Source organism: Bactrocera oleae, chromosome 3 (genome assembly GCF_042242935.1).
Source record: "Bactrocera oleae isolate idBacOlea1 chromosome 3, idBacOlea1, whole genome shotgun sequence".
In the NCBI taxonomy this organism is placed as follows: Eukaryota; Metazoa; Arthropoda; class Insecta; order Diptera; family Tephritidae; genus Bactrocera; species Bactrocera oleae.
Window position 1 is genome coordinate 16909128 of NC_091537.1, and position 25919 is coordinate 16935046.

The 25919-nt window shown below is 33.6% G+C and overlaps 1 long non-coding RNA gene and 3 other non-coding genes across 4 annotated transcripts in view; 2 read left to right on the forward strand and 2 right to left on the reverse strand.

Moving 5' to 3' along the window:
- LOC138856471 (uncharacterized) overlaps positions 1–25919 on the forward strand; it is a 158080-nt gene that overhangs the window by 105613 nt on the left and 26548 nt on the right. The window lies entirely within an intron of this gene.
- Positions 7251–7323, forward strand: TRNAV-AAC (transfer RNA valine (anticodon AAC)). Its single transcript has one exon. It is a non-coding gene; the product is annotated as a tRNA-Val (tRNA).
- On the reverse strand, positions 18094–18166 carry TRNAV-AAC (transfer RNA valine (anticodon AAC)). Its single transcript has one exon. It is a non-coding gene; the product is annotated as a tRNA-Val (tRNA).
- TRNAV-AAC (transfer RNA valine (anticodon AAC)) lies at positions 18617–18689 on the reverse strand. Its single transcript has one exon. It is a non-coding gene; the product is annotated as a tRNA-Val (tRNA).

Sequence of the window (25919 nt, forward strand, 5' to 3'; positions counted from 1 at the left end):
ATAAAGTGATGCGGTCTATGGTCGAATTTCGATACTCAGGTTCCCATCATGACAATAGATTTTCATAGAGTTTTAATCATGAATCGGTCATACGAAGTGTTACTTTTGTTTAATTTTGAATATATAGTAAGGTCTGCCGTATTTTATAAAAATTCTCATTATAAAATCAAAAATTCGTATGGGATGATAAATATCTGTTTTAGATCTTCTTACATTGCGAATGATTCTCCCATATAGTGCTGTAGTCCCTCTGTTACTAACCGAACGTTAGAGCGTCGTTTGATAGAGGATTTTCTAAGTCAATCTTGCGGCGCTCTTTTTGAAAGAGTGAGCGCTCCTCAAAAAACTGGAGTATCCTGAAGATAGATTCAATTTGAAATTCTTTTTCTTCCGAATTTGATTCGGAACCTAAGATCGTTACTTCTATTCTTCCAAAACCCCCAAACACCCCTTATTATTACTGGAAAACTTTAATTTCATTTTCTAACTATCCAAGAGGATTACATGGACTACCCGCAATATAAGTCCTTGACAATTCAACAAGGTGTGAGATGTTATTGTTAAGCGGCATTCAAATTTTCCCACCTCTCAATTTGTAACCAACAAATTGAAATGATTCACTTAAGCGAATTAAAAATTCGAACTTGCGCTCCCAATCCCACACAGACACACTTAAACACCCACACAAGGGCAGAGTCGGAGATGATCCGTGCTATAAAGCCAAACGCTAAACCTTTAAGCATGAATCACGCAAATTTTCTAGTCGCAAAAAAAGCGCGCTAACAACAACAAACGACGCTAACAAAAACTAGTGTGGCACATAAGATGAATGGCTGGCGCGAAGTAAAGCGAGTGAAAAAACTAACAAATTCGTGCGAACAGGAAAATGAGCGAAGGACGATTTTGAAAATGGTGTTGGCTGCTCATGTACCATTATACGAGCATGTGCTGTTAAGCTTGTGTGGGTGCCAGAGTTACATACATATATGCTATAACTTTTTGAGTGTCTGGCGGGCGGCAGCCTTGCTATATGGTAATGAAATAATGATGACGACATTACCAAAGCAGAAATCGAATAAAAAACGAAGACAAAATGAAAGCGATATCCTCACAAGAGGTGAGAGTGCATCACAAGTTCACAAATATGGGTGAGTGGGCGTATGTATGTTGTTCTAAAAAATGCGTTTTTTGTGTGACGTTATCTTTGTCGAAACTTGCATGTGAGCTGGAAGTCTGTGACGTAGTTCCTAAACAATGGGATGCATACATATCCAAATTTTTATTTTCGTTAATATATTATAATTAAATTTTTTGTAAGTAGTACAGTAAATCGCCATGCAGTGAAATTTTTGGAATTCTTCGGTAATACTCATATAATATTTGGAGTTCCATCAAGTTCTATTAATAATCGCCTCCAAATATAGACAAGCGGTTTTCTAGCACATCTTCTTACTCACCGTCGAGTGTTTTAAAAATCCGTAGTTGGTAGCGTAGTTGCCAATGACATTAAAGTGTACAACACGAATGAATGGTACAGGCACCAACAGTATGAGACCTAAAGAAAATCCAAACCGGAACCTAGAGAACCAACGCTGTTCATAAAAAAAAATTTTCAAGACTTCTGATTTTATGTAAAGTATTTATATCCCCATATGAGTCTTATATTGTAAGATTTATTTATCGAGGTTTCACTGTAACTATTTCATTTTCATATTCACCGCATACCACGTAGTTTATTGCACGATTTTTATAAAATATCGTCTATATAAGACATATTCTTATGTCTGTGTGACTATTTGTTTACTTTACTCTTTCTTGCGTCCTCAAATGCATCCAACGTTGCTGCTGTCCACCCTTGTTGTATGCCGCTTCGTCTATTATGTTCTTTCTTATGGTAATTTTAAGTATACTTTATGTCCTTAAATCTGTTGTATACACGAATTTTGATAGTAATATTTTCGCTTACTCTCGTTATCACATTTGTGGTTTTTGTAGTCGATGGCTTTTAGCTGCTCATTGGTAAAATGTGACAAATATGATGGAAATGAAGATATAATGTGACATCAATGGGTATATGTATACGCTCGTATGTTTTAAGTGGAGCACTCAAAGAGCTCAGTGTCGTAAATGACGAAAATAGAGCCTTGTTTGGGAAAGTACTTTGCTCCCTAAAGTTTAAGCAATCTCATTATGAAATTGACTTTTTGTGGACGAAAGATGTATCTGATAGTGTCTGAGTACTGATTTAAGCCTAATTCAGCAAAAACTGCTAAATCACTAATCTGAGTCGAATATGGCTAGTGAAAACAAAATGGTTTAGACTTAGAATTATTATAAAAGGATGTACTGCAGATAAGCTTTATTTATTCACATCTATTCCGATTGCTTATACCCGAATCAGAGAGTAATGTATAGATCGAACACTATAATAACTTCCCCACAATGCAGTCCAATACAGTTTGATGAAGCCATTCTTCTTGAAATATATTAATAAATAGGATCTCAGCCTCTCTCACTCCTCTGAATAAATGTCTTTCAAAAAAGATTTTTTCCACAATTATAGATTTCTTAACGCCATTACTGAACTTTTACCCCATCGACAAGTAGTCCGGCGGTTAAACCAATCAAGTACTCATATAACATTCTTTGATTCACATATCCCCGCATTATTTCTCAAATCATCAGGCTGGGAACGAGTTGGAGCTACGTTGTCATCGTTTGACCTAGAAGTACATGCAAACGCTTCACGTGAACACGCCACAACTTGCGCACCTGCGAGATTCTTCTGATCCATTTCGAAATTAGTCGCCTCAACGGATTTGTCAACACATGAGTGACTCTTGATCCCTAACTAGCAACTTTTGACCTCACAAGGAAACAATGTTTTAACTGTCCATGTGGGTTCAAACTTCCTTATCGTGTACATATTTACAGTAAAATACTTGTACGTATTTCGCCCAAAGTTGGCTTAAACGTTTCCATCGCTACATTCTTTCTTGGTTCTCATTAATTTTAATATTTTATGCTTCCCCTCCTACGCGAATTTCGCTGTTATTTTTGCGTTTCACTGGCGATTAAATGTGACCTCGATAAAAATCACCCTACACATTGATGACTCTTTATTATTGTATGCTTATACCCGTACACATATAATGATCTCTTTTGCAAAGATAAAAGTATAAGAAATCGAACGAAAGGACTTCTAAAAATAGACAAAACTTTATACATTTGTTTACGAAAATATATACATACGTTCGAGTATGTGTGAAGAATTGTGTGTGTTTTCCCAATATTTTCTTAATTTATTAACTTAATTCTTAGAATAAAACAATTTGCTATAAGTCTTCACTGTCAAATGTCACGTTTCACGCAAAAATTATTAACAAACTTTCTGCACAATTAATGGGTTGTGTATGTATGAATATTAGTATAAGGCGTTCTTCGATTTGGCACTACTGAGCTCGTTAAGTTTGGTTAAAATGGGAAGACAGCAAAAAAGTTATATAACAAAACCCAAAACTTTGACGTATTTAGTGGATTTATACTAATAGATTTTTCGATTCGCCACTCTTCAAGCAGTGACTAAGCATACATTTAGTCCATATAATGATAACAAAAACGTAATAAATGTTTCGAAAGATGACGAAGCTACCGAATGAAATATACGTATAGGTTTTTGTACCCTGAACAGAATATATTCCTCTAAAACTCAGAAGGAAACGTCGGGTATAGGGTCTATATGGTAAAATCGAGCTGAGTCGATGTAGGCATCAAGTTCTTGTATAAAAAACTTAACACCACTATAATATCTGAAGAAATTTTCTATATCGGACTACTATACATATGATATAGCTGTCATACAAATTGAAAGATCAGAATCAATATCTTGTATGGTAACTTTTTTATTTGTGAAGGGTATTCTAGCTTCGGTACAACTGCAGTTAAGGTTTTCTGGTTTTTTATTGATAATTATAATAAAATTTTATTCTTTAAAATAATATCCATCGAGGGAAAAGCATTTGTTGTAACCATCCGCCAATATTTCGATACCGATTCTTTAGTATGAAGCTTCGAGGTCTTTAAACTAGGCTTTTTTTCAACTTTTCCACTTCATTTGTGTAACAGCGGCCACTCTTTAGTCTGTAAAAAAGCAATTACATGCTGGGAATAAAATCCGGCGAATAGGGTGGGTTCATAGTAAAATTCCTTCAATGTATACTTGATATAATAAGCTGCATGAATCAGAGGTAACGTCACTTTGAGAGCAATAACTTTAGAACCATTAAATAAAATCTCACGTAATTTGACAATATTCTAGTAGTTAAGGTTAGTACGCTAAGACAGAGTTTGCTTTATTTGTGACGCGATGTCTTGGTCAGAGCAAATACTTTTCAGCCGAACTACTTCCGTTCAAGCACTGTCACATCTGCAGCATTACAACAGAAATGAACGAGTTTCCAGGTAGTCGTTTTGAAAATTTGCTTCTTTCCATCTCTTCTTGTGATTAAACTTTCTTCTCTATTATTAAATATTCTCAGCTATGAGCAGCAGCAATGTCCTTGTTTAACATTTGACGTCATTGTTTCTAGCTATATATGTATGTATACATATCTATAAGATTTTATTATTATTCTTTTTTTTTACTACGCCACAGCATCGAATTACCGTTAAAGCGCAATTTTGACAACGAGCCAAAGCGACGAACCATGCAATCACCCAAATGACAATGTCAATGTCGCCAACGCTCCGTCGAATTGTATAAAATTTACTCTAGTAGGCGACAAATTCCAGTTGCAATTGTGTAGAGAAAGAAAGCTAGAAATCTCACTGTCCGACACTCACACTTGCGCGTAAAATATACGATTTTATTTATTATGTTATTCAATGATTTCGATTTTACTACGCAATTTTTTAATTTTGCATACAATTTTCATTCATGCACCACACCATACAACCCTTAACCCTCACTCCGGTTTTGCGCTTTAAATGTTATTTTTTTGTCTTTTTCTTTGTCGACTTTCAAATTTTCATTGAGAAATTCAGTATATATATGTAATATATACAGTCTATCTGTTGGCGTCAGACGCTGCCAGACATTTTGCCTTCAATTTGTCTTACGTCTTCGTCCTTCGCTGTGTAAGCATCGTCTCCGCATGCTCCATTTCTCTCCTCTACTTTTTCCCACACCTTTTATATTCTACTACTCAAATATGCGTAGCGCATTTATAATAGTTTCATTTTTGATGGTCTGCAAATTTTTGTGAAAATTGAATTTGGTTGCCCCACCCCGCTCCACTTCTTCTGTAAGCGTAAGTGTCCTTGCAGTAACTGTGTCACGTGTCGATTGCTCATCGCAGCTCGAAACTGTTCACTTTTATTCCACTTGGGCGGACACATTTAATGGTCAATTTAATTCACTGATTTATAATTTATTTATTTAAAAATGTTTGCTTTCTTTATGCTCTTAAAATAGCAAATTTGTACAAATATTTGTACTAAGCTGGTAAGTGAAGAAGCTGTAGTCCGGGGAGCGTAATAGTCGTCGGTGTGAACTTCTCTAGATAAGTGAGGAAGACTCATATATATAGGGTGGCCCATATAATTCTTTGTCACTGAAAATTTTTTTTAAAAGGCATTATTTAATCACTTCTTGAAAAAATAAATAAATAACTTTATTCGCAAAATTGGGAGATATTATAATTCACGCCGGAAAAATTATTTTATGAGCAAAATGGAATCGAAACGCTTTATTCGTATAAAGCCAGTACACAAAGTGAGAGTTTCAACGCAACTCTAAAGGGAGGTAAAATGTGATTCCAGTCTGTTTAACATTATTCTTTACCGTGAAAGTAATAAGTATGGTATTAACAACGGAATACCGACCAATTCACTCGTAACATAAAACTATGGAAATGGACCAAGACCTGATTGAAATCGTCTTCCATATATAGTGCAATGCAGAATTTCTTTAATTATCAAATCATATATGAAGAAGTGGTGTTGCTTTATTTTTAAAAAGAATTACTTAAAATAAACCACTTTATTTGTATACCACCCTGTATGCACGCATTTAGAGAAATTCCATTTAAACACACATGTCATTAAGATGAACGATGAGTTTTTCGTAAGTTACGATATATAACTGTAAATATTAATTTATTTTTTCTCAAGAAATTTTAAATGAAAATCTTACGGAGGTTGGGGCAAAATATTTTAGCACACACAAACCCTTCACTTTTTCCGAGAGTATATATTATAAAATTTATTAGGTTAGGTTCGGTGAGGTCAATACGGCCTTTTTCTTATATAAAGGCGTCATTTTCAGGTGGTTAATCGATCAAAACTTAAATAATAGGATCTTACAATTATACTTAATAAGAAAACATGTTAACTTCGGTTGCTATTCCGAGGGTATAATACCCTTCACAAATACAAAATATTTCTAAATATATCATTGATCGGTCACTTTGTATGACAATTATATGCTATAGTAATCCGATATAGGCAGTTCCGACTTCAGCTTAGACAGCTTCTTAGGTAGAAAAGAACGTGTGCAAAATTTCAGTTCCATACTCAAATAGGTGTTGCAAACTTTGTGGGGGTATAAAAATTATATTTGGGATTCTTCGTTGCAGCTAACATCATTTTCTGTTAGGTCCAGATAGCAAGCCTTTTATGTGTGAAAGATATAAAGTGATATACCGAATGCTGATGTGGAGTTCCGTAGATTCAGAAGAAATCGCTAGTTAAAAATCCATTGTAATAATTTTAAATATAATATGGTTATTTGCGTTGATAAGCTACTTCAATAGCCACAAGCGTACATTATCAGCTTTATATACACACACATATGTAAAGCTATGTTTGTTGCTAGGTATTTTATGCTAACATGTTATTGGTGCGTAGTATACATATAGCTCACCCATCTGGCTGCTTGACTAGTTTATTTTTAGCCGAGTCCACATTTCTAATCAGCTTAAGACCACTTACCCGGCCACTATTGGGTTGAGTATGTGTTGGCAGAGCAAAACAAAAGTAAAAGTGACACGAATGATTACACATACATATTTACTTATATACAGACTACTTTATGTATTTTAAATCTTTTGCTTTGTTCAGAGTAGTTTTTGTAGCTCCTCAATTGCATATTTAATCGATAGCATGTCTGCCTCGTATTTTGCTTTCTAGTTGTTGTTGTTTGCAATTTGTGTAATACTTTGTGATATTTGCCCAGGCTTCTTGGAATAACTGTTTCCGTGGTGTAGTGGTTATCACATCCGCCTAACACGCGGAAGGCCCCCGGTTCGATCCCGGGCGGAAACAGATGTTAAATTTTTTATAACAAAATTTAAAAAAATAAATCTATAATTCTTAATATTAATCAAGAGATAATGATTTATTATATATTCTACACTAAAAATTTGTCAATTGATGAGGTCAAAATGGAAACAAATGCCTACTTTGAAGGCCTCTGCTCTTTACAATATCGAACTTGTATCGAAGTATTAAGTGTATTTACGGCAAATAAGTCAAAGAATATAACCATAATTTCTTTTAAAAAACGTTAGTATATTGTTAGACCAAAGATTTTTCAGCACATCTTGAACATACATACAATACTACAAACAATTTGGGGTATAACTCAATATAATTTCTAACTCATCAGCTGCCACGTTTCCAATAACGCTACTGTAGACTACTTCAACTTCTTATTGAAACCTCATTCACTTTTGTATACGTTCGGTACTCATATACATATGTATGTACACATACTGTCAATCACATTTATGATATCTGATTGACTGCATGCGTGTTTTTAACTGACAGCTATACTTCAACAATCAACTGTCAAGCTGATGGAAATCTCAGTGCTACAAATATACATACTCGTATGTGCACATGTATCCAAGTAATTCCCCAATTCAAAGTGTGTGATGCCTTATGAACAACATCCATATATTTAGGATATACAATTTAAATAAAAAGGTTCATTTGATATGACCGCTTTGTTCTGTTCACCCTTTTCGCTTTCGGAAATAGTTTAAAGTATATTCAAATAGTCATATACATATGTCTGTATATTTAATACAATTCTTGTATCGAAAGCGGTCCGACATACTTGACTCCGCTTATGTGTTTAGGTTACAAGTACCCTGAAATCTGTTTCTTATCTGTAAGAGCAAGGGTACCTAAACTCTCAATGTCCAAGTTGCCAATCCTGATTAAAATAACATAAGAAAAATCGTTAACTTCGGTTGCACCGAAGCTATAATACCCTTCACGAATACAAAAGGTTTCTTATAACAACTTGATTCCGATTGTTCAGTTTGTATGGCAGCTTTATAATATTGTGATCCGATCTTAACAATTTCATTGCAGACTGTATTATTGCCTTTTATCATAACCCATGCCAAATTTTGTGAAGACATCTCATCAAATAAGGTAGTTTTCCATACAAGTACTTGATTCCGATCGTTCAGTTTGTATGCGATAGTGGTTCGATGTCGGCGGTTCCGATAAACTTGACTCCGCTTATCGATATACTGGACTAGTTCTCGACAGACAGATGGACATGGCTACTCAAGTCATCATGCTGTTCACTTATATACCCCTGCGGGCAGGGGATAGAATATGCCCGCGGTAAGGGATGCCTGTCGTAAGAGGCGACTAAAAGCCAATATGCACTATGACTATGATTATATACCTTGCTCAGTAATATCAGCATAGTATATTATAAACACTTTAAATGAAAAAGTGAATAAAAAGACATTTGAAGTTCAAGCGACAAATGTCACCAGTCATTTGAGTAATGGGTAGCTCAACTGGCAGTAGTTTAGACTATGCAGTCTGACCGGAGACTTTCCGGTACCACGGGGAGCAGAAAGCCCTTGGACTTCGGTTCAATCTGCTCATTGTGTTCGGCCCTTTGGGGAGTATCGTGGTGGCTGTGGTTTAAACCTAAATGCTGGAAGAACTGAATTTTCAGTTCGAAAAAAGAAGTTGCACAAGTAACTGGGTGCCGTACCCGAAAACGGAAGAGGTTTTAGGTCGGCCTCGAATCATACCAAGATGTTAGTGTGGACCCAGACACACTGCCACTGGTATCCAAATAAATACTTGCAAATAGTTCGTATTGTTTGGGGCGCTAATCAACGCATTGTATTGATACGTTGTGTTTTGGAACACCGTGAGGCCGTCGCCGGCAGGTACTCACGTAAATCTACAACGAAAGTTGTTCATTTATATATGTATATGTTTTATAGGGTTTTCGTCGTTTCCTTCTGCGTGTTTCAAACTTCGTGGCAAACTAAATATACCCTGTTTAAAGTAATAATGCTGATAGAACCTAAATTACAAAGGTTTCGATACAAATAGAGAAAAGTAAATTGAACTCTAATTTATCATCGGCTTCGAGGTAAAGTCAACATTCGAAATCCCATAATATGTCTAGTCTATACATGCTAGACCCTAAATACCTGATCGTACCGATTAAATTTATGATGCTTCTATTAAATTGACAATTAAAGAGTATTGTCTATTAGAATCCCTACTATAGTCCAATATCTATTATGTTCAGTAGCTACCCATTCTGCAGATTTTTGTATCGATGGGAATGAAAAAAATCAACAAAAACGTTAATGGCTGTCAAAGAGATAAAGATGTGCATCCTTACTTAATATTGATCTCGTCATTACCTAAAATGGCTAGGATCTCTGTATTACGTCGGTTCCAACTTAATCGCTAATACAGTAACTGGTTTAATATGAGGTCCATAAATACCTTTTTCCTTTCATATAACCACCACCTCTATGTTCAAGAGAATGGGTCCTTCTACCACCCGATTACCGAATCTTTTAGGCAAGTATAGAACTGAACATTATTGCCATGGCAAAACAAAGATTGGACAAGGTCTTCGTCCTTAAAAATATTTCGTCACCTTCGAAAACGGTTTACAAGAAGATGGATTCGAGCTTAAATATATAAGTTCCATTTAAAATACATTAACTCAGCGTTATGTTAAAACTGGGTACTTGTAGACTTTCTTGTCAAAATGTTAAATTAAATTCCGCCAACGCTAGCTTTTCTGAAGAAGTTCCCTCCTAATTGGTTTAGCTCGCTAACTAAGAATAGTCTTCTCCATTCCTTTATAATTTCTGAGCAAACGTTGACACATAAATTCAATTAAAGCTATGAACATACCAAAGTCACTTCGAAGAGCTCGCAAAAAAGTGTATAACAGTATTATCGTACGTTACATGTCAAATTAGCACTATCAAAAAGTCAGAACTAAGAGAATTCACATCTTCTACGCACAAAAATGCAAAGCACCAAAAGCCAAAAGTCATAACTACATAATACATTATATATGCATTACATGTCCATATCAGTTACCAGCTATCGGCCACTCTACCCACAATCCACCTTAACGCTACAAACATGCTTTTGTATACTCATTTAAACTCCCCACTCAGCTAAGAATATCCATAAAAACTATTCGCATTATATTCATCTTTCTTAACGTTGAAGTTGGAGTTTGAAGGACACGTGGCGCCTAACGGACAGCAGCAGACAGACGAGACATAGATCAAAGCACCAAACATCAACTAGTTTGTAACGCTCACACTCTGGTCTTCAGGTCTCTTTGTCACCAAAGCCATAAGTGCAGTGAAATTGAATATTCGCCAAATTTATAAGCAATATAATAGAATAGTTTTTTTCCTCGCTTATTCATTTATTTTCGTAAATGTTATCGGTCATTGTTTCCTTTTTAGCTGAACAAGTGAAACGGGAACTACAAGAAATTACGAGCATAAATTTCCATGGTGACAAGTTGGCTCTATTCTTATTGAGAAAAAGAAAGAATGCTGTAAAGAAGAAGAGCAGCCAAAATTTTTGCCAGTTCCAAAAAGTTAATCAATCGGGAACATTGATTTACGCAAATGTGTCAATTGGCTATATATTGCTGGTATGGCCCTTGAAAGTTTTCGGAATATTCTATATATCCATTTACATGCAAAAAGTTTACATCAATAGGAAATCACTTCTTTTTTCTCTTACTCGAATAACAAAAGAGTAACCATCGAAATCTGGTTCTACTTTTGCTGGAAATGTTTTCCACAGCTAGATATAGTGCTGAGCTGGTATACCTAGAGTTTTCTCTCTCGCGGAATAACGTAATAATACAGTTTCTACGGTAGTAGCATCTTAAATATGAATATTAAATTTGTGTTAGGTCTAATTTAAGAAGTTTAAATTAATGTTGTCTCATATTGTAGACGGATAGGTTTTATAAGAATTACTTTTTTGGAAAATTTTCTCGGATATTTTGTAGTATTTGCGTTCGAATCCAAATACTCCGGTATGATACTACGCACCTCTAAACTCTTCCATAAAGATAGTCGAAATTTAAGCTTATTGTAAATAGTATATATGGTATTTCTATTTCAAAATCAAAGTGGTTTTAAATAAATTAAATATTTTACCACAAATAATTTCTACTTTTTAGCTAAAACGGCAAAGTTTTTTAAATTACCAACTGAAAATCCCAAGCCCGCAGTGTTGATCCGGAAATCACGAAACTTCTCTATTATTGCTTTAAGTACATAGTTTCTATTTTTTATCTAAAACGCATAGATTTTTAAATATCGATTTGGTAATGCCAATCCCGAAGCTCTGATCCCGAAATCTATATTCTTTATTTTACTGCAAATAGTTTATATTTTTATTTAAAAACCAAAGTACTTGAAATCTTAAACTGGAAATTCCAATCCCGAAGTGTTGATCCCGAAATCCCAATATTTCACTTATATATAATTTGCCAGTAATAGTTTCTATATTTTATCTTAATAGGAATTTTTTTTTAATCCCGAACTCAAAATCCTGATACCGAAATCCCGATTTGTTTAAGGAAGTGCAATTTGTTTTAAATTTCGCATTAAAATTAAATACTTAGTACCAAAACTCCATTCTACAAATTTGTTTGTAGCTATATGAAAGCAAATGTCCCACCTAATCTAATATAGCGCTGTCCTCTTATTTAATTTCCGTCTTTCAACATTTTATCATTTAATTAGATATATCAAAGCATTTTAGCTCCACGCGCTTACGGCGCTCATGATCTCACGCACCAATTCGCCTCCCTACTTTCCTAAGAGCGTGCGTACTCTTTGAAACTGTCACTTTTATTGGTGGCAACATATTGTAAGCTTACAAGCATATACATATATTTATGTAAGAACTACATATATAATACATACATATATGTGTACATAAGTATAAGCTAGCCATATGAAGATTTCCGTTCTCTATGTTTATATGTACATACAGATATATATATGTTATATGCTTCATATACTCGTATGGCTCACATTCTATGTTTCCACTAAACTCTACTCTACTGCAGCATTATGCACATTTGTGGCATGTCTGCGTACAATGTTGCATGAAATTGAATTTTATTACGCTACTTCATTACATTTATTTTATAATCCGTTGGTTTGTTCTGCGCACTCTCTGCATATGAATGACCATCATTATATACGCCAAATACGTGACAACGGCGGAAATCATGTTAATAGTGTTTTAGCAGTCACTATGCCAATTTCCAGTTTAGACAAAGCACTTCAGTACTTTTTTTGTTTGCTATAAGGAATTTTTAGTGAATTACTCAACTTTTTTTAAATTATTGCAAACTGCTTAGGAATTTGTGGAGCGCCAGCGACGTTAAGACGTATTTGCTTGGAATTAAGAGAAAACAATCTGTCTGATCAAAAACTTTTAGTCACATATGTATGTCAACATACCTAGAAAATTCTTACATATTAGTAGCTCACAAAACTAACACTCTTATATGTTTGTATAGTATTTGTAAATGTTTGTATTTATTATCTGTGACTCACTTGTTTTTAGCATGACTGCCCTTTTTTATTTGCTTCGTTGCATTGGTATGCCGGTAAAGTTCGTTGGCTATTCACTCGCCGCTATTTCTTATTCGTTGCAAATTGTTGTGATTTTGAACGTGTCCTGAATTGTTCAGTATTACTATACTATTTTTATTTCGCACTCAGACTGCTTCTTGTTTTACCAGCTCCTTGTTTCACACCACTTGAATTACTAGTGGCGGCTCAATATTCGTCAAGCGATATCTTTGTTGACCCTGTTTAAAATTTTAATCTGTAGTAGTGCCACCAAGCACGCTTTATTCTAGTCATTTGTGAAGATATTTTTATGACTAAATACTTGTATGTATTATATATACATACTGAAGGTAGGGATTTTAAGTCCACAATTTACACAAGTATTTCTTTTTTCATTTTGTCAGACACTAATTTAAATAACACCACAATCACCTCAGTTTAATTTAAGAGCTATATAGCCTTAACATGTAAAGCTATTGAGGTCAAAAGCTCTTTTACAGAGCTATTCGACATTTTTAATTATAAAGATTCTACTCTAAACGCGAAACCCAGTTTTATTATGTTTCTGTATTTCCTAATTAGATTCTTAACATATTTTTAGTTAACTAATTTATCAACATGGAATAAATAGTTTTATAGTCGACTCTGAAATCAGCAGTTTGTTCTAAAAAACTTTCAGCATTTCCATATTGATTACTAATACAAAAATTGCTTTGCTTCTAATTTCTCTATTGGGGTAGCACACTTTTATTAATATCTCACTCTCATAAATCACTCAATTGTACCGAATCGTTCATTTTCTGTTTTTATCGATATTCTCGATCCCAAACTCCTGCTTTGTCATTGCTTATTAATAGCCTTACAAATTACCTTCGAAAATCACCATACAAAATTTATTATTGAACAGATTCTCATGTACCATAAATATATACTCATGTAACATACATATTTATTATAGTACTCATTCTCAAACTGTACTCGTATGTAAATTGTTCAATGTGTTGAATATCACTACAGTATTGGTCGCCGCACTCTAAAATGTAATAAATCGGCAGCTGCTTGTTATGAATGAATTGAATACGATAAGCGTTCAAAGACTTCAAATCGTAAGATATTCATGTGTTCTCGGTATAACCTTTATTTGGTGAATAAATATCGTACAAGAAAAGGCAATGAACTTGAACATAACTGTGTCATATACGAGCATAAATCAACCGTCCCAACTTTCTTAGGCTGTTGAGTGAGTTCAGCTTTGAAAGGAGTAAGTAGTTCAACAAACGGGTTCGAAATAAATATAGTAACTATACTATATACTATTTATCAATTCACCAAACCTTCGAGAGTTGCAAATCGAACAAACTTCTGATATAAATAAAATAGACTAGCACAATCAAATAGGAGGAGAAGAACAAGTGATTATACTACTCTTTAACTGAATTTAACAATAAAGCTTTGTTACTGCTTTAACAATTATAAGTTAAACGTTAAACCCTAAACATGGTATTTTAAGTTTGGCACGAAGTTTGTAACACCCAGAAAACCCTGTAAAATATATATTATACATACATATAAGCATATGTATGTATAAACGATCAGTGTGACGAGCTGAGTCGACTTAGCCATGGCCGTCTGTATGTCCATCTGTATATACGCGTATCAGTCCTTAATTTTTTGAGATATCGATCTGAAATTTTGCACACGTCTTTTTCTTTACAAGAACCATCGATATCAGACCACTATAACATATAGCGGTCATACAAACTGAACGATCGAAATCTAGTGTTTGCATGGAAAACTTTTTCATTTAACGAGATATCTTTACCAAATTGGGCATGGAACTCACCGCTCAAAATCAAGCTCTTGTAGGAAATCATTTGTATTTGTGCAGAGTATTACGTATATACAATATGTATCTTCGATGCAAGCGAAGTTAATGTTTTTTCTTGTTTTTGTTCAACAAGAGAGTGGGGTCAAGCATTATGTATAGAGAAGTGACGAATCGAAGACGACTATATATAATGTATAATTTAAAACGAATGTATAAAAAATAAATGCATGACTCCTTTTCTCGATAGGTCGCAAGAGTTACTATGTGCTTTCAAAAAGTACTGAACATTATTTGGATTAAAGAATTTGTGTCCATTCAATGGACTCCATTGTTTTTTTTTACATATGCTCTAACTCGTTTGATCTCTAGTTGAGTTCCTTATAAAAGATTTCGAAACGAATTTTCAAAATAGTTTTAAAAAATCAACTATGGATAGCTTAGTATAGCTTTTATGCTTGAGCTGAGTTGAGTAAAGAAGACATTCCGCCATACCGTATTTATCAAAAGTTATGCCCATAGTGGCAACGTAGAAATCAGTTGTTCTCTTTTGTTTTCATTTCACCAATGTTGCCATTGTTCAATTTGTACACACTATTTTTCACACATTTAGTTTTTTGGTTATAATTTTTCATAATGTAAAAGCTCAAAACTAATCTAACTATTATATAAATGGTCTACCTATTTATAAAAAAATGGATTCGAGTGTGATTTTGAGTTAATTTAAGAATATTTCAAATATGTTCAAGTTTATTTTTTAATTACTACAAAATATTGATACTGGTACTCCTGCGTTGCAAAGGAGCAATCAGCTCACTCGTTTCTACGGGAAAAATCCAATTTACACAGATATCCTACCGTACGGTCTGTAAAAACGGACGGTTGAAGCGGTGTTGAGTGTTCATTTACATTGCGCTTACTTAATATAGATCGTATCAACTGATTCGGTGCGGAGATTTTGCGTCGGTGACTGTTTCCAGCATCACTCTTTATTTCCTTTGTTTGTCATATTAGAATTTGTTTTCTCTCTTTCTCAATTTGTACAGCCCATTAATACGCTCGAGAACTTTATACACGAAAAAAAACATTTTCAATCTGGACCATCTATTCATTCGAAACTTTCGCCACTATGCACGAGTTGCGCAACTTCGCTTTGGAGTATTGTGTATTTGTTTATTTCAATAGTTTTGCCTACTTGCTCAACCCAATAAGTTCACATAAAAGTCATTAGTACTCAATATTGTGGAATGAATACACTGACATGTGTGTATGTAAATACTTTTGATTCAAAAGTTTTAAATAAACAAATGCAAATATCTCGTATAAATCAAAGCAGTTAACAATAAGATGGCAAAAAACGAATTACTTTGAACTAACATAAATGACAGATTTATTCAAAGCAGACATGTGGACAGAAATCGGCATTAATCAGATTTGCAGCTTTGATTACAGAAAGTTTTTGAGCAAGTGGCATAATTTAGAAACTTTTAAATTTTTTATTTTTTTTTGAAATAAAATATTTTAAGTAGAATATTGAATGAATTGTGCAAAGTAAATATTTTATTTTAATTCTAGTCTTCAATCATTGTAACAAAAAAAGATTTTCTTTTGGGAAGATTCTGATTTGTTAACGATAGAGTCAATCTATGTACGAGGTGTGTTACAAAGCTAAGGCTAATTTTCGTTTTTAAAAAAAAAAATTTAATCTTTCGTCTACATTAACGTTGTCGCCAGATAGCCAAGCGGATTTGAAATCACTAAAGTATCTTAGGGTTGCATCAAATATAGTGAAAGTATGCCTTGATCTTTTAGTTGACCTAACATCCTATTTCACGATAAACCGGCAATGGGTTTCAGAACATAGTGATAGCCCTGGTAACTGCGAAACGGATTAGCTAGCCAAAGCAGGCACCATCCTACAATTAGACTCCGGAAAAGGAGGAAATTTTAACTAATGGCTACTTGTAGATATTCGTACAGGAAAAGAATTGGAACTCGAGGATTTCTGGACGATGTTTCGGTGGTTGCTCAGATAAAACTTTTTGTATTGATGAACTTCATCAGAAGCACGGGGTATTTCAGAGCGGACATAACATAGTGAGGGGAGTTTAGTCTCGATGTTTCATAATGGGCCTCCTAAGAACTAGGTACGTCATCAGACATTCACTCTACATTCCAAAGCTTTGTAAGAAAATGTGTTTAGAACATCTAAGCACCAGAAAACCTAAGTAATATTTGACAAAATCGTTAGATTAATCTAGTTATTCTGTTGGCCTGTTGGGGAATCGCACATCCGACCGTAAAGTTTACTAAGGGCCTTAAATTCCCTACAAAATTACCAGACTATGTGGAATCTCTTCACTTCCACTTCAAGCATTTAATTTATGGTTAGAACCTCAATTTCCACACCTTTAAACCTTTACTTTTACAACACTTTACTTATCATCGTTAAAACACAGCTTACGAGTTTCGAGTTCCTTGGTTAAAAATTATTTGATATTAAAAACATATATAGTTTAGAAAATATTTCTAAAAAGTACTACAAATTCATTAAGTGAAGCAAACGGCCTTTAAACTCAAGTATATAGTATAGTTTTTGCATTGCTAGTTCCTATAACCTAAAAAATATTTCAGACCCCGAAGTATAGATGTCCCAGAACATGTTTTAGCCGAAATGGAATACTTATTAATAACATTTTTGACGCAGTCTCAAATTAGTAAAATAGCCTAGTCATAAGTGAAAAATCAATTTCTTGGTTACCAATCTTATATTAAATGAAATCTTATATTAAATGAAATGAAATCTTATATTGAATGAAAATTAAATATACTTATATATGTATACAAACCGTACATCAGAAAAGGAAACCACATACTGCAGATGCATTGCTTCCAAACCAATCAACCGCGAAGAATGCACCGTTAAACCTGCTTCCAGTTCAAAGATTAAAAACGTGATGCATGCGATATAGTATTTTCAATACGAGTTTACAATGCAAATACTAAAAATATACAAATAAAATGCCAAATTATTCAGTTAATATGGCATAAAGATTTTAAATGGTATTTCCACTGTTATTTTAATTTCTTTCACGGAAGCTGGGGTAATGAAAGTTTGGCTGTTGGTGGAAATTTAGTCTAGTAATGAATATACGACTGTTTGAAGCTACAAGTACATATAAAAAGTATAAATATGTAGATTTGCCCTTAATTCAAACAGGTGTTGTTTGTTGATGATATGTTAATACGTAATAAGTAATCCAAATTACCAATTATATGTTTGATTACCAAATATGCATATTTGCAACGTTTTTGTTTTCTCTCATACATGGTGAAATAAAAAACTATATCTGTTTCCGCCCGGGATCGAACCGGGGGCCTTCCGCGTGTTAGGCGGATGTGATAACCACTACACCACGGAAACAGTTGGCAACTCTGTCCTAAAGCGTATATAACAATTACTTTTAATCATAATTTATTTTTACTTTTAACCAATATATGCATATATTTCATAAAAATTACCATAATCTAACCTGTATTATATAATTAAATTGATAAAAGTAATAATATAAAATTTAATAAAATGAAAACAGCAACCCCAGTAATTTTAAAATCTGCTTTTTTATATATACATATATGTATATATTATATATATAAATACATTTTAAATTTTTGTCAACAAAATATGCAAAAAAAAAAGATTATACTCAAGAATATATTATGCAATTATCTTATTCATGTTTACTTATGTAAAAGGCGAATATATATAATAGCTACCATACCAACACATTGAAGACATAAAATCTCAACGATGAACTTTGAAAAATAAATTTTAAAAATTCTACAGAAAATAAAAAATGTAAAAAGATTTATCTGTTTCCGCCCGGGATCGAACCGGGGGCCTTCCGCGTGTTAGGCGGATGTGATAACCACTACACCACGGAAACAGCTATAAAATATGTGCCAAAGTGTTTACTTCAATGGATGGTCATACGTGTAATAAAAGAGAATGAGTAATATTATTTCACCACGTGGTGGAGTATATGTTTATTTTCGAAAACTTAAGAGTGCGCCTTACTACTATATGCATGACATTACGCATAAAATATTTCATTTATCAATTAATCAAGTTCAACAAAAACTTAGGAGCAGAATTCCTACATATTTTTCTAATTTAAGCAAAAATAATTAGGTGAATTTTTAAATTGATATTTTTCTGTTTTTTATGTATTTTTAAAATTAATATAAGAATAATTTTCTTTCATTTTTTATATTACAATATTTATTTTTATTAAGAAAATATTTTAATTAAAATTAAAAACTTTTTGATCTAAACTCCATATCCTAGACATGTGGTTACACTATTTATTAGTTCTCCAAAATTAAAGAATCTACGTAAATTAATTGAAGGCCCAGGCCAAGAACTTTCGGTTGTCTTTTTTTAGAAGAATGCCCGGTTCACATCTGGATCACTTTAGAAGAGCATACGAAACAAGCAATCGTAGTGGAGCATTTTCGACGAAGAAAAGTTGTAAATAATATAATATAGTATAATAATATCTGAATATACTATGAGGTAAAACCAGATCTTTAGGTGAATCGCTCTCGAGAGTCAGTCTTCAAAGCAAGGAATTCCCATTAGTGGTACGATTAATCGTCATATTTTAAAAATAACAACCAACTTTTAAAAACCGTCCTCCTATTTGATATAGGCTTTTTCGAGCATTACGGCTGATAAAGTGTCGATGACGAATATTTGTCTTGAGTTCGTCAGCGTTCTGTAGATCGCCATCGTAGACTTTGCTGCTCATCTATAACTCCGCAAAAAGAAGTCTGGTGGAGTTAAAACTGAAGATTTTTTCTCTTTAGCATCATACAATATATGATAACGTATATCCAGCCAATTTTGGTTAAAAAAAAGATTCGCAATATAACAGGGCACCCGGTCTTTTTGAAACAAGTAACCGTTAAAAAATGTCACGCATTTGAGAGCAGACCAAATAAATTTTAATCCCTTGATATTTATTTTCAACGACTAGTTCGATTTGTTTGAAAATATCTATCACAGACAGTCTCTTTTAGTTCTTAAAACTTACGTTTCCCGAAAAAGTCTATTGTTCAGAGCGCATATCACTTATTTGAAAATTTACACCGAGTCTCAAGAATTAATTTGGTGAATACTCCTTCGCCGCGGGAGCTCTTTTTTTACGTACCCAGCCACGCTCACTCCCTTCACAATCATTTTCAATTCACGCACGTAAAACCTACTTAATAACAATTACAATTAAACTTCAAAATCCTTGCAGCTGAGCGTCGATCTCCACTTTGTCGCTGAAATTACGAACGTGAGTGAATTTACCGTTAAATCACCCTCACAGTGGTGAATTATTGACTGGTAGCTATGACTTGAGGCGACGCTGCGTGTGATGTCACAAGGGCGACTGTCAGCACCATATGCTATGCTTTTCTAATTTGCGCTAATCCATTCGAAACGAATAAAATGAAAAATCGAAAGGATAATAAATTGGATGGAAAAAACAAGCTGATGCAGCTGAAAAGGAGTTTAATTCAAGGAATGTGCTTAAACTTGTTGACGCGAGTGCTGAAAGACAAATACCATGAGCTGAAGATATATGAGCAAATAAATTGTTAGATTCATGAGTGTGTATATGTATATGAAAGTCTGCATGTGTGGGTATGTGCGTGTAAGTGAGTGGAAAATTTCGCTGCACAATAAAAACTTCAAAGCTAACTTTTTCAAGACTATTTAAATTTCGAAGTAAACAAAGTGACTTTACGCTAACACGTATCAATGTGTATGTGTGTATGTTGTGCGTATGCGTGAGTTGGTGTATTGTGGGTGTGTTGCTCCCAGCGTTACTTGTAGCAGGATTTGCGTAACAAGCCAAAGGTAAACAAGTTCCGCGTTTGAAGTGAAAACAAGCAACGGCTGCACCGAAGCTATAACACCCTTCACAGGTGCATTTCTTATAGCATTAAAGTACATTCTAAAGTGGTCCGATCTGAAAAATTTGTTCGGAGATTTACCGCTGCATTGGGTCATAATCTAAGCTAAATTTCGTGAAGATAACTTTTAAAAAAAATTTCCATGCAAGGACCTGATTTTGATCGTTCAGCTTGTATGGCAGCTATATGATATAGTGGTCTGATCTAAATTTATTCGGAGAGTATAGACTTTCTTTCGTCAATAGTCTATGCAAAATTTCGTAAAAATGTCTTGTAAAATATAAAAGTTCTCCATACAAGAACTTGAGTTTGATTGTTCAGTTTGTATGGCAGCTGTATGCTATAGTGATCCGTTCTAAAAATTTTGTTTGGAGATTATAGCGCTGCCTTAGACATCAATCTATACCGATATCGGCGGTTCCGACACATGAGCAGCTTTTTGGAGAGAAAACGATGTGTACAAAATTTCACAGCGATATCTCAAAAACTGAGGGACTAATTCTCGTCAGCTCATCATACTGATAATTTATTTACATATTTATTTTATAAGATTTCCGACATTTCCTTCTGGATACTACAAATTTCGTGTCAAACTTAATAATTCATATTCAGGGTATAATAAGTGCGTAAGCACACGGAAAAGAGGTGGGCATGTATGTCCTTCAGTGGTGAAGGAGTTAACACCCTTACAAGTACAAAATACTTCTCAAAAGAGCTGATGACAAGTATGAAAAGCCGGTGAGTTTGCTTGGCTTAGAACGACAAACACACATGCATACCCTTATTGCATACACATACATACACACTAATTGACATTGAAGTTGCTATGTCAAATTGGAGTAACCCACCTCAGTGCTGATGCTCGCATGTTGTAAAATGCTTGAAATAATATTTAAATACGAGTACTCACACATTGACAATGCAAATGAAGTATCTGTCGGGGAAGGTGTGCGTTTATTTTGGAATGTCTTCAGCCAGAGAACTTAAAACAATGAGAAGGTGCAGGTTCGACAGCGAACAATTTGTAGGAATTTATCAAGGAGTTCACCACAGATGCACGAGAAACAAATAACATTTTTCGCTTTTATAACAGCGGTGAATCTGTAAACATACGCTCTCTTAACATTACCAAACGGCGAATATTGAAGAGAATATACTATGTATGCCAAACTGGGAATATTGATATGCTATTTGAAACATATTCCTTTTATTGAACTATTATTTATTATTTTTTAAATTATTTTATGTTAATTCATTTTTACTTTATTATGAGAAATATATCAAAATACTTTTAAATTATTACTAATAAAGTATTTTGATATATTTCTTAAAATAATTCATTAATTGTACTTGACACCATTATGGAGTCATAAAAGTACAGAATTGTGTTTTGCCGTCGGTATTTCACATTCATGCTTCAATTTTTCTTTTCAAATGCATGTGTAAACATATGTAACAGGACATACATATATTATGTCGTTTACACATTTGTATGTATTTTTATGTAGATATGTACACTCATTACTTCATGTGAAATCTCCGTTGACACATTTTTTGCTTTTATGTCAAAGAGTCAATCTGTCGAAGAACTGACGCGACGACAAAGCGTCACAACATTGTGTTGTTGGTAGAAAATCCGAGATGTGCCATACACACTCTTACAAACATACATCGCATATGGGCAAGTGTAAAGTCAATGTGTGTACAAAAAATTCAAACGTACTTACGTAAATTCTTTGACAAATACAGTCAATCCCGGTTAAGTGCCAAAACCAAAGATGCAGATTTTTTGTGCTTTGTAGTACATAAGCGATTGTGGTACTTAAGCGAGTGGTACCAAAAAAAATTATTTCTATGTATTTAAAAAAAATTACCGTTTTCTTTAAAAAATTAAGAAAAAAAAGTGAGATGCAGCAAGACACCGGCAGATAAGAGGGATTGGAGGAGTGATACTTAACCGGGGTTTACTGTATACATAAATCAGAGGAATATTGAATATTTTCTCTAAAAAGTCTCTTGAATTGTAAATCGACAAATTTACTATGTTGTCACTTTTATTCTAAAATATTTGAATACTCATATTTGAGGGGTTGTCACTTTTCCCTTCTAGAGGGAATATCAGAAATTTGTTCAATTTATGATTTTTAGCTTTTGCCATCGTCGCGAAAAGACGCTTGTAGGCAAACGCATGCTCGGGGAGATGTGTGAGGCGTTTGCTTTTATGAATGAAACGAATTAGCTTATTGCTTGTGCGCCAGCATTCATGAATGAAAATGTTGTTGGTGTGTGATTTACTACAAATTTAGGATTTGTCAATTTGGCTGCCATATTGATTTCTGGTGCTGATGCTATTTGAGACAATTGTTGTTTTTGTACAACAATGTTTGTATTTTTCTTATTGGCTGACGTACTTACATTTGTACGCTTAAATGTATGTAGATTTGTGTATGCATTACTTATTTTGCGCGGTCATATGCATATTTGTACATACATACTTACATATAGAGCAGTGCGCTCACATGTATTTATTGATAATTGATAATATATTATTATATTATATAATATAACATATTGATGTACATACATAAATTATTAATTCTGTAAATATTGAAATTAGAAAATTATGAAAACAGTAAAATAACATTTTTTGCATAATCTTTCACATTTTATCAATGTAGCATTTGTGCAAAATATTAATAATTTATCAATTTTTCATCATAAAAATCGTTTATATGGCAAAAAATAATCATGCATATGTGAAGTGGCATTTGTATTTCTTGTTTTCTCATTCATTTCATTTCATTTTTCTCTTTATATTGGTAGATACGTATTTTGTCAGAGAACGTTGTTAAAAATTCTCATTTCTGTTAAATAACAGCAAAACTATACAGAAAGTGGTGAACTCCTTGATCTCAAATTTTCAGCCAACCAATCGAGCATCATACAAAATTCAATTTGCACCTTCTCATTGTTTTAAGTTCTCTGCTTCAGCGCTTTTGTTATCGTACTCATATAAATAGTTATTTCAACATTTTGACAGCAGTTTGAGTTGTTAATGCACCATACATACATATGTACATACGTATATTTTATATCTCTAATTTCACTCCCTCGCTCTTATTATCCTCCCTTGTCCCTTCAAGTCTGCTATTTGCCAATGGCAATTGTGAACTGCAGCTGTGCTTAATTAAAAATTTCAACTTTATTTGTCTGTTGCAAAAATATTTACACAATTTACTAGTGTTGCATTCATTGGGGGAGATTTTGGAGACTTCTTCTACCTCAAAGAAAAAGATTATAGATATTGAACTGAAAGTAATGCTTGTATGTACATATATAAATTTATTACTTTACTTCGCTTAAATTAACGTTATCCTAAAATTTGACAATCGAAATAAGCCTTAAAAATTTTAAACCTGGTCACCTGAAAGTTTCATAGAACTATTTTTTTTTAGGGAAATCCTAAAAAATATTGAAACCCTGTCGCCATGAAATTTACATAGAACTCATCCCTTTGAAGGAACCTAAAAAAGTTAAACCTGGTCACCTTAGAATTTCGTTAAAACAAATATAAATCAGTTCTCTTAAAATTCTACATAATCAATTGATTGCAGGAAAATGTAAAAAAAGAACGTAAAAGAGTAAATTCGTATCCTCCATAGAAGTCAATCCTTTGTGTTAGTATCAATACTAAATTAAGGAAAGTAACTAAGTCCGAAAGTGCTTAATAAGGTTCTAGATAAAGAAAATCGAGAGGAGATAAGTGTGAAGGCAATATTCTATGGAATACAAATAAACCTGAACTGTCCCTATTCAAGAATCGTGAATTTAGGATGTTTCATTAACTAAAAGGTGAAAGTTCTCCGTGACATAACAACTTTAGCCCTAGCAGTTGAAGAGAGAGAACAGAAAGATAAACTCAGTAAAGTGTTACCAGTCAAGATAGCAGCAAATCAGTAAGCTCTAACTGTTTGTAGGAGTTTCCTTATATTCAAATTTCGCCTTGAATTCCCTTCAATAAACTTTGGCAATTTATTTCAAAGAATAATCTGCTGATTAAAGCTACAATACAATATATAGACAATCCCAGAATTTCTCATTTCAATATCCATCATTTTATTAAGAATTCCTGGTTTCAGTTATAGAAACCCCTAATACTTTATATGTATAATAACCAAAAAGATACACAAATTTGTACATGTTGCCTGACTAAGTTATGAAGAGTAAACTTCAAACAGAGAACGTACTCTCTCCAATACTCTCCTCCCAAAGTGAGCATTACAAATATATTGATATAAAGTTCTCTTGTTTGAAAAAGCGATTGAGAATTTAGAAAAGATTAATGGCATTACTATAAATGATTTAATGTCAAACGAACCGATATTTTGCAAAAAATAAAACAATAGTTCCAATAAGCCAAGCGAAATCTTGGAGCCTTCAAAGAAAAGGCGCCACGAATAGCCTAGACTTCATTTATTAGCATTTAATATTCATGCTACAATATGTAAGCCTTTTTATGGTGCTCGCTTACCATAAGAGTACAATTTTTTTGCGGGATATACAGAGTTGACTAAAACCAAACTCTCATAAATTTACTATAAGTACACGCAGAAGTTAAAATTTTTTGATTCGTTTCAAGTGCACTATAGCAGATCGGACCAGTAGGGCAAGCGTAAGTATTCACCATAACCTTTAAATAAAAAAAACCTTATGAAATGCGTAAAAGGTTTTCAAGACTACAAAAAGGCATCACAGCAAAGAATAGATATTTTACCCTTACTACAAAAAACTTTGTAGTTGAAAAACCTTCAATTTTTCTTTAAATAAAAATAGTTGTATTTCATCAATCACGTCAAAATGTAAACGTTTTTTGAGTCAACCCACTATACAATTGAATTTTTTTAAATGCAATTTCTTAAGTAAATATTTTCTCTACACGCACGTGTCACGCATCTGACAGGAGCCATAACAAATCTGAGTGCTAAGAACCGCAAGCAGGCAACCTAAATCACCGATACCGTTAAAAAATGTACAGCTATTGTTCGAAGCTGAATTGCATGTGGAAAAGAGACTCTCTCTGTAGTGACATTGCTTACAAATTATTTATATAACAACAATAAAAGACCAACAGCGCCGATGCTTAAGCTGACAATACTGACATTGTGCAGGGCATTGTGGTCACGTGGCGCATTTGGTGTGTTAATTTTCAC